The sequence below is a fragment of the Schistocerca gregaria genome, chromosome 2, assembly GCF_023897955.1.
Source record: "Schistocerca gregaria isolate iqSchGreg1 chromosome 2, iqSchGreg1.2, whole genome shotgun sequence".
In the NCBI taxonomy this organism is placed as follows: Eukaryota; Metazoa; Arthropoda; class Insecta; order Orthoptera; family Acrididae; genus Schistocerca; species Schistocerca gregaria.
The window spans coordinates 1,014,043,730-1,014,053,466 of record NC_064921.1 but is presented as its reverse complement, the minus strand read 5'-3'; positions in this window follow the sequence as shown (position 1 = coordinate 1,014,053,466).

The following is a 9,737-nucleotide window of genomic DNA, read 5'->3' as shown; positions in this document are numbered from 1 at the left end:
GGTCCCGCACACCGTTAGGCCGTCTTCCGCTCACGCCCCAACATCGTGCAGCCCGCCTACAGTGGCGTCGTGACAGGCGTGAATGGAGGGACGAATGGAGACGTGTCGTCTTCAGCGATGAGAGTCGCTTCTGCCTTGATGCCAATGTTGGTCGTATGCGTGTTTGACGCCGTGCAGGTGAGCGCCACAATCAGGACTGCATACGACCGAGGCACACAGGGCCAACACCCGGCATCATGGTGTGGGGAGCGATCTCCTACACTGGCTGTACACCTCTGGTGATCGTCGAAATGACACTGAATAGTGCACGGTACATCCAAACCGTCATCGAACCCATCGTTCTACCATTCCTAGACCGGCAAGGGAACTTGCTGTTCCAACAGGACAATGCACGTCCGCATGTATCCCGTGCCACCCAATGTGCTCTAGAAGCTGTAAGTCAACTACCCTGGCCAGCAAGATCTCCGGATCTGTCCCCCATTGAGCATGTTTGGGACTGGATGAAGCGTCGTCTCACGCGGTCTGCACGTCCAGCACGAACGCTGGTCCAGTTGAGGCGCCAGGTGGAAATGGAATGGCAAGCCGTTCCACAGGACTACATCCAGCATCTCTACGATCGTCTCCATGGGAGAATAGCAGCCTGCATTGCTGCGAAAGGTGGATATACACTGTACTAGTGCCGACATTGTGCATGCTATGTTAAAGCTGTGTCTATGTGCCTGTGGTCCAGTCAGTGTGATCATGTGGTGTATCTGACCCCAGGAATGTGTCAATAAAGTTTCCCCTTCCTGGGACAATGAATTCACGGTGTTCTTATTTCTTTTTCCAGGAGTGTACTTCACAACATGCCAAAGACAGAGTTCTTCTCCAGTCTTTTGTTGCACTGTCCTCCCTTTATATTCTTTTAGAGGTAAAAGGTGACTGACAATAAGCTGCAACTGCCTAAATATATTTTTTTAATTATTTTAAAAAACTCCCCCAATAGAACCTGATAACCGTGTGATGCTGACTATCTGCAGATTCATGAACTTATACTAATGCCGTTTTGACGCAGTATGGATGATCTGTTTGTTGCTTGTTGGTGATAGTTCCTCGACTCGTAGTTTTTCAATCTACTTAATATTAAACATTCTTCTTTCAGACCGCAACGGCAACATTTCGATTCTCTTCTTTTCCGATTTTTCCACAATGACTGCTTTACGTACATTTCTTCCTCAAATCAAAGCCCATGTTTCATTCTGAAATATTTCTTTCTGCTGTCTTTCCTTATGGCAATCTATTTCTTTCAATCTCCTTATTTTGTCTGTCTAGTTTTCTATTGCTTTCAACGTATTCCTTTATCTGTTACATCGTCACCAATGTTGATGCTAAGTTTGGCGCTAATCACAAATATGCCGATCATCAGTACTTTCGTCATCCTTTGATTTACCCTCAGTCAGCATCCTGAGTTCACCAGAGTTTTTATCCCATTCAGCACATCCTGTCATTCTCAGTCACATTCACAAAGGACAGTAATTATAATATCGAATCTTACGATTCATATCGCTTCAACCCAAATTTTAAATCCACGTCTGAAATTTTTTGAATTCTCTTTCGATTAGCAGGTTGAATAGTACAGGAGGAAGGCTATATTCGAGGGTAAGTCAATTATTGTCCACAATTTAGTTATATTTTTGCTTATTTTGGTAATACTGTCGTTTAACGTTGATGACGCATGCTTTTTTCATTTGTTGTTATATCTTTGCAATTTTCAAGCTGCTAGGTTAGTTTCGTTATCGCTGTCATACTGTTGATCATTGCTGCTGCTGCCAACTTGCACCAAAGAAGACCAACGTTCAGTGATCCGTTTTTTGTGTTCGGAAGGAGTTTCAGTTGCCAAAATTAATTGAAGTCTGTCAGTACTATACGGGAACAGTGGTTTGCCACAACGGAGTGTCTACGAATGGATTGAAAAGTTCCGAAATGGTCGCACAAGTGTTACGCAAGGTGAAAGAGCCGGACGACAGTTTACCACCACAGATAAAAAAATCATTGAACGTTCGCGTGAAATCATTCTCTTAGACAGGCGATTAACTATTGGCGAAGTGACACGTCGTTTGCAAATTAGTCACGGTTCTGCCTACGAAATCATCCACAACAGACTTGGGTTTCACAAAGTTTGTGCAAGATGGGTCCCAAAACAACTTTTCATGAACGAAGATGAAATGGTGATGACAACACAAACAGCCAGTCATCTCGAAACATTCTTAACCAGAGCCAAAGTAGAACTTACGTAGTAAGTGGCAGAGACGATTCGATTTTTAGCTTCGGAAGAAGAAATACGTCAACACTGTGTGCCAGGGGCTATGGACGTGTGCCTGTGGTGTGAAACAGCGGCCTGATTACCACAGCTGGACTGATAATAATTCCAGTCCCGACCGGCAGCAGTTCATAAGCTACCATGATCACGTAGTGGTAATTATGACACTGCTACTCAATTCTTACATTAGATTAGCCTTTGATAATACTTGAACCTTTCATTAGATAAATTTTCGTAATCCCAGTAAATTTCTGATTCTTGATCCTCAAATGCATTGCAGACTATTTTCGCTAACCTTGATGTGTATTCCACATGTACTGGTTATACGAAAGTCTAAAGCGTATTGTTTACTTCTTTTCAATACGTAATCACCCAAGAGTTGTGATAATATTGTAATGTTGTTGCTTTAATTTGTTATGTAAAAGCGGTGCTGATAGACAATAAAAGCGGGTTAAAAGCTGTGAGCTATCTGAGGAAGTAACGTTGCATTACTGAGCCACTGTTTCACCACGTATCCAGTCTAGCTTACCAAATTTCCAAACAGACTAACTTTAATTATAATCTTTTAATAGTCATACGAAAACCGGTGATACATATATAAAAAAGAGAATTTAAATAAAAAGAAATAAATCAGTTTATATTTGGAAATTTATCTTAACATTGATCATTGAAATTTCAGCATATTAAACTTGAGTCACAACTAAGCTGGTGCCTTATTTAGGATTGTGAAAATGTGAGTTTGTAATCTTACGGAACACATCAAATAGGGAGCCAAGATTGGGAGACTGCATACAACGCTACATTCATAAAATAACACACGAAGGACATTGAAACATATGCAAGAGGAAGTTAACCACAACCAACCGATTCAATTTTCACCCAAAGAAGTAACGTTTGTAGCGCAATCCTGTCCGTCATGTAATTATCACACACTGGTATACTAAATTCATACTAACTCTCTGTAAAATCTTCCCGAAAAGAATAGCTGAGAGCTAGTTTGATCATTACGCCACATGCTTCACGTGGTCAACTTGGTTTACACAAAGAGTGTAACTCCACAATAATTTTGATAATTAAAATAAATTAGATCGAAAAGCAGTTTACAAAAGAAAAACCGGGAACTGGTTACTATCGTCTTACTATTAACCTGATGGGTCAAACAATTGTATCTGATCAACACGTGGTTCCACTTTACTCACAAAGTAGTGACAAAGCAATTACTGGAAGTTATTCTGAAGTTGACACTCGAAACACACTGCGTTGCAATTTAAGGTAACATTAGATATTTTAGAGCTAAAACCTGAAATAAAGGTGATTAAATTTTCAGTTAGGCTGAACTTAAGAAATCCATTGTCCTGCGGACTTAGCAGACACGCGCTTAACGGGAGATCTTACCACTTCAGACGCTCGCCGCGGACAGACTGACCTGCACTCCTACCAAGGGTGCTTTCGTGTACAAAACGGAAGTGACCAGAGGGGCAGCTTCCTATACCAACATGACAAGGGACGGACAGAACCATACTAAGGATAGAAACCTCTTTGCTTTTAGAAAGCATAGCTACCTGTTCCGACGTTGGTCCTACTGTTCTCTAGCAGACAGGCTTGTCTGCTACCCTCAAGCATGGAACTAGAAATACATTTGCTCATTCATCCTCTCACACAGAAGGGAAGGGGGATGACAGTATCTTATCATATACAGTACATAAAAGAAAGCGGATGTATGTTCCGTATGAGACTGCGTGACATGAATTGCATTTAAACTGTGTTTTAAAGTGTAGTAGTGTGACAGATCGTTCTTGTTTATGTGTAAAAGTAACACGTTCCACTACTCAGTCTCCTCGCAGATAGTCAGAAACGCCACAGTAAATTTAGAAGAGGAATTTGTGCCCTAAATGGCAACAGATTTACGAAATTAACATGAAAGAAATCCAACAGAGACCTTTCAATATGATTATCTCTGCAGTTGTGTCTGATATTGTCTGATTACACAAGTTTAGAACCCCAAATACTGGACAGAATGCATTTACGTCCCCTTTGCCTTTCCCGTCTTTCCCATGGTTCGCTCCCACGATAATAGTACTGTTAATATCAACGATACTCTAATGGTCCATCATTTGATAGTGTGTTGTGTGTAGGTCAATGTTAATTTTACAGTACACCCTGAAAACTACATTAAATGTCTATTTGTAATGTTGGTTAATCGGTAGAGCATACTGAGCCGTGCGTGGCTCGTGTTCGTCCCATCTCTTATTTAAGCCGGCCGGGGTGGCAGACCGGTTCTAAGTGCTTCAGTCTGGATCTGCCGACGGCTACGGTCACAGGTTCGAATCCTGCCTCGGGCATGGATGTGTGTGATGTCCTTAGGTTAGTTAGGTTTAAGTACTTCTAAGTTCTAGGGGACTGACGACCTTAGAAGTTAAGTCCCATAGTGCTCAGAGCCATCTCTTATTTAACACCCTGTTTTTACAGTACTGCCACCTCGTTATGTTATTTTTCAGTTACTGGTGTCACTTAGTTGCTACCTTGCCTGCCCGTGAGCGGAAGCAACAGCGCTTATTGATATAGGCCCTGCAGTATTATCTGTGCTGGACTGCTATTACTTCCTGGTCGTCGTGTGTCGTCCAGAGAGATGGAGATGGACCAGACGGTACGCAGCAGCAGCGAAGTCAGGGGGACGGAGCGCCGGTGAGGGGCCGACAGCCAGTGCTCGCCGACCGTTGGCGACACACGTGAACTGTCCGACGGAGGTAGATAGCAGCGGGAAGACCGTTGGTTGGTCGTCTCATGGGCCGACGTATATTTGCTTCTTTCACCGTTTCCGGGCCTGGGCAGTCGGTCGGTTGGCGTGGAGCACCGAGGAGGTCTCTGTGGCGCGTGCCTGGCCGGGGCCCGGCGGCGTCCACACACGGTCGGAGTGTGAGGGGCTGTTCCCATTGCTACGAGGTCCGTGGCTCACCGATCCGGACACGAACGTTAAGCCTTTACTCAATCTACCAACCACCCCAACTGTTCGCGTTGTGTCGTTTGAATTTCGTTGTGCGCTTGGTCCGTTGACTGTCTGTCGGCTGCGGTGTCGTCGGATAGTGGATGGTTGGGCTGACTGCCAGTCTCACCTAAGCAAAAAAAAAAAAAAAAAAAAAAAAAAAAAAAAAAAAAAAAAAAAAAAAAAACTAAGGACACTACACACATCCATGCCCGAGGCAGGATTCAAATCCGCGACCGTAGCGGTCTCGCGGTTCCAGACTGTAGTGCCTAGAACCACTTTGTCACCCCGGCCGGCTCACCTAAACGAGCGTTAGTGTGTGAGTTCCAGGGCGACTCTCGAATGTCTGAGCGCCCTTTAGTGTAGTGCCCTACTTTTTAAAAAATTTTTCTTGTTATTTGTATTTGTATGGCTTCTAGCCGATTTTCTTTTAAATTAGAGTTGTTTTGCTCTTATGGCTTTCACCATAGCTTAAAGTACTGTTTCACGTAAGCCCTTTGGCATTTTAGAAATTTTAATGTTGTTGAATTTTTTAAATGTTGGGCCTCCAGCCAATTTTGAGTTTGAGTTGTTTGTTCTAAGACCTTCAGCCTAAATTAAAGAACGCTTGCACGTAAGGCCTTTAGTATTTAAAAAAATAATGATATGGAGGTTTAAGTGCTAGGCCTTCAGCTGACTTGAATTTAACTTGTTACTTCAGCCTGACTAAAGAACTGTCTTAAGATAAGGCTTGCCTTTCAATTTTCTGATTATACTTGCATTTTAAGTTACTGGCCTTCAGATGAGTTTAAATTAAAGTGGCTTTCAGCCGATAAGTAAGTCCTAAAGATTAAAGCCGCGTGTTTAAAAAATAATAATTCGGATCTTGTAATGTTTGATCAAATAATAAAGTTATATGTTCGAGTGTAACTGAGAGCCCCTTTGTTTGGCACCTATCTGTTCTGTCCTGCGAGTTTAGCAGGGCGTTTCACATGCAGATAACAGTATTTGCCAATTCAGTGATATTTAGGTGTCCAGTCACTCCCCTGCGTAAGTCTGAACCTAACTAAACGTACAGGGTTATCGGAAAGAGTCTGAAAAGCTTGTAAGGGTGTTACAGAGTAGGCTGTCCTGTGAAATAATTAATAAGAAAGAAGTCGATACCTTGCATCGTTTCCGAGTTCATTGGCGTTGAATGTAGCCAAGCAGGCCATTGCAGACGCAAATTCATGCGTCCCAACAGATAATATTAGTGTCAGTATGTTTTTCTCAAGACTCTAGGTCACCATGCCTTGACCTTTTGCGGCGTTGAAACCGACCTTCCACTTCACAGGCCATTCATCTCGCTGGCGTCAAGCACCGTGCAGTCATTAATGCACGGCAACCGGCCACCTGCTGCGCGTGAGAAACACTGTGTCCTTGGTGTGCATGACGTTTATGACTCTCGGCGATATTGACATCTGATGTGTAGGCTATGTACAGCAATGGAGTTGAAACGGAGCCCTGGGGCACCTAGACTTCGGTATACATCCCATTCCAGCACGAACGATGAAGGTACAGCGGTCAAGGTAACTGCAGATGAGGTTAACAAAGTCTGGCGGGAGGCCCTGTACGTAGGCCTTACCAGCAGGCCCGATAATATGTCATCTTGCTCTCCATTCAGGTTGAGCCTGAAAAGAAGAGACTCTCGAAATCCTTGTTGATCATCGGGATAAGATCTAAGGGCTTATTACTGATAGGGTCGTTCTTGTCTATCTTGGGTTTCGGCTCTTGTCGCTTGAGGATAATGCTTCTGCTTAGAGATGATGTTGAACAACGTCGTGACGTAGGTAATAGCCAGCACTGGCAGGGCTTTGAGAGCTCTGAAGAAGGAAAACGTCACAGATGGCCCTGCACCTCCCCATAGTAGTCGGCCTAACTGCGTCATTGGGGGGACGTCATCAGCTAAGAAGACCTTAAGCCTGTATTCAACTAACCGTACGTGTTGAAAGTTGATTCGTCGTTCGAGAGGCGTTGGAAAACATCAGCCAGACCACTGGCTTTGGCGTCTGGGATATAGATGGTGCCTTGCGATGTATCTAAAGGGCATTTATTGATGAAGCGAATAACCTTCTCAGGTTTGGTATCAGTTTCGATTGTGGCTGTGACTGTGCTGCCAACGCTGGTTCCGATGTTCTGTTACGGCGGTTTTCAGTTGACTATGAAGGAGGCTGATCGGCATCTTGATGACCGGACCTCTGATTAGATGCCATTCACTAGTCACAGCAGCGGCAGTCCACGGCCCGTAGAATGCTAAGTCAGTGTTGCTGAGTGGAGAGCCTCAGCGACCTCTTCTTGGATTAACAGCGCAACATCACCGACATTAGCATCGGCGTGAAGCTAGGGACCCCTGAGGACATGTGCGATGCTGTGCTGATATTGGTGCTAGTGCGTTTTCCTCGCATTAAAACCCTTCCGTATTGAAATCGGCTCAGTCGGTAGGCTGGTGATCAGAAAGTAATGTTTTAAGACCCTGGAGCAAAGAACCAGTAGGGACAATGATGATGACATCAGTGAAGCTTCTAGACTTCTTGTATGCTGTAGGTTGTATTGGTCCATAGACGTACTCTGAACTTTTCCCGGACTGCGGATGAGCCATCGGCCAGTGATATTCGTGATACATGAGTTCCACGCTCGGTTATTCGCACTGCTATTAACAGCCTTCCTCGTAAACTCAGCAGTACCGTGGCATCTTTATTGCTCGTATATCCCCTGCGTGACCAATAGACAGGTACTTGAGGAGTTTCCATGGTCACAACCTTATTCTCTACATTGGTGATTTGTGGAGTGGATCTCGGTAACAGCAAATCAGATTCTTGATATTATCGTCGTACTGCTCCTAGCCATCAACCTATCATTGCGGTGAAACTGTCAGTTAGGGGCGTTTACGCGAAATCTCCGCTTGAGGTGAATTTCACTGACCACGTAAATGTCTGGGATTACCTCGCGGAGAAACGCCTGATTCTAACAGAGATGGCAAAATGCCACTTCCATTCCATGTCCTGTCATAGAGTTGATGGATTCTTCTTGGCTGAACCATCACCAGATGGTGTCAGAACTGGTTGTATTGTGATGTCACATCCTAAGGCTTCAGTGACTGTCGCAGCGATAGCGTAAAGAAGGTTCGTCAGAGTCTTGTTGACAATGGTAAGCATTTCCGCTACTCTGTGGAGTAAGGCGTTGATGTTGCCCATCTCAGGCAGCCGGGTGAGGGGGAGGGGTAGGGAAGAGCAGGGCGGTGGCTGCTGCTTCCAGGGCAAGGCTGCGGCTGCGTCGGCAAATCTGTAACTGCCGGCAACCAGAGAGTACTGTATGGGCATCAGAGAGACTGTGTGAGTTGTGGCGCATTCCTGGCGACGACAAATCGTCATTACCTCCAGATTCCGCAGGGTTTTTGGGAAGTGGCGTGAGGTCCCGCTGGCAGTGCGTTGCATTTTTGTGATGAGCACAGCCTCTGTAGCTCGCCGGTTGAGCTTGCCCTCAAAAAACATACGTAGCAGATTTGTCCTGCGGAAGTTAACATCTTCTGTTTTCGTTATTGAGCCGACATGTGAGGCACCGTGAAGGCAAAGTACAGTGCTTACTATCATGTCCCAGATCCTGGCAATTAAAATATTGAGCTGGAACACGTCTGGCGTGAAGTTTGTTGAGAACGACGAGCGAGTAAAATTTCTCCATCAGAAAGATATTTCGAAGCCCTGCTGTGACACTGAGAATGACAGTCATCTTATTTCTTGATGAGTCGCTGGGTTCTTCATCCGCACAACTTCGAAGGCTACAAAGCCAATGTCTTCGAGTTCTCCCCTAACCTCGTCTTTTTTCATCTTCAGCGTAATCCTATGGACAAATGCTTCGATCAGCTTCCGCTTTACGTTGGCTAAAGTTTATCAGGGAATATTCTGCTCCCCTGCAGAGTTTACGACCGTTACATAGTCCTCTTTACGAGTAAGCTTCAATTTCCCGAACTCCCCACCACAGTGCTTCGCTGTAAAAGACACCTTCCAGCGGTTCCTGAGACATTCATGTAAAGTTCTTATACTTTCATCATACTGGAGGACGATAGTCTGCAGCCTCTGCTTCAGTTCACGTTGTGGCGGTGCTGCGACTGTCGTAGGATGATCCTGTGCAGGAGCAATATGACTGCAGCTGTTGTGCGTTTCTACGGGTTCAGGCGGGGGAAATCTGTCGCCTCGCCAGCCTCTTCCTCGGCGGTTTGACAAAGCCACCCTCAATTTCCGCTCTGTATATGTTGCGGTGCGCAAAACACTTGCGGCTCCTGTGGAATGGTTCCTGGCCAATTCACTCTTCTGCGGATGATTCCGTTAATTCATACGAAGTACCAGGCTACTCTCAGTCAGAGAAGCGGCCGACTGGACCTGTGGCGGGGAAATCCTACCCAGCCGCGGCCAGCAATAGGCCGACGCCAGAGCGCTCGAG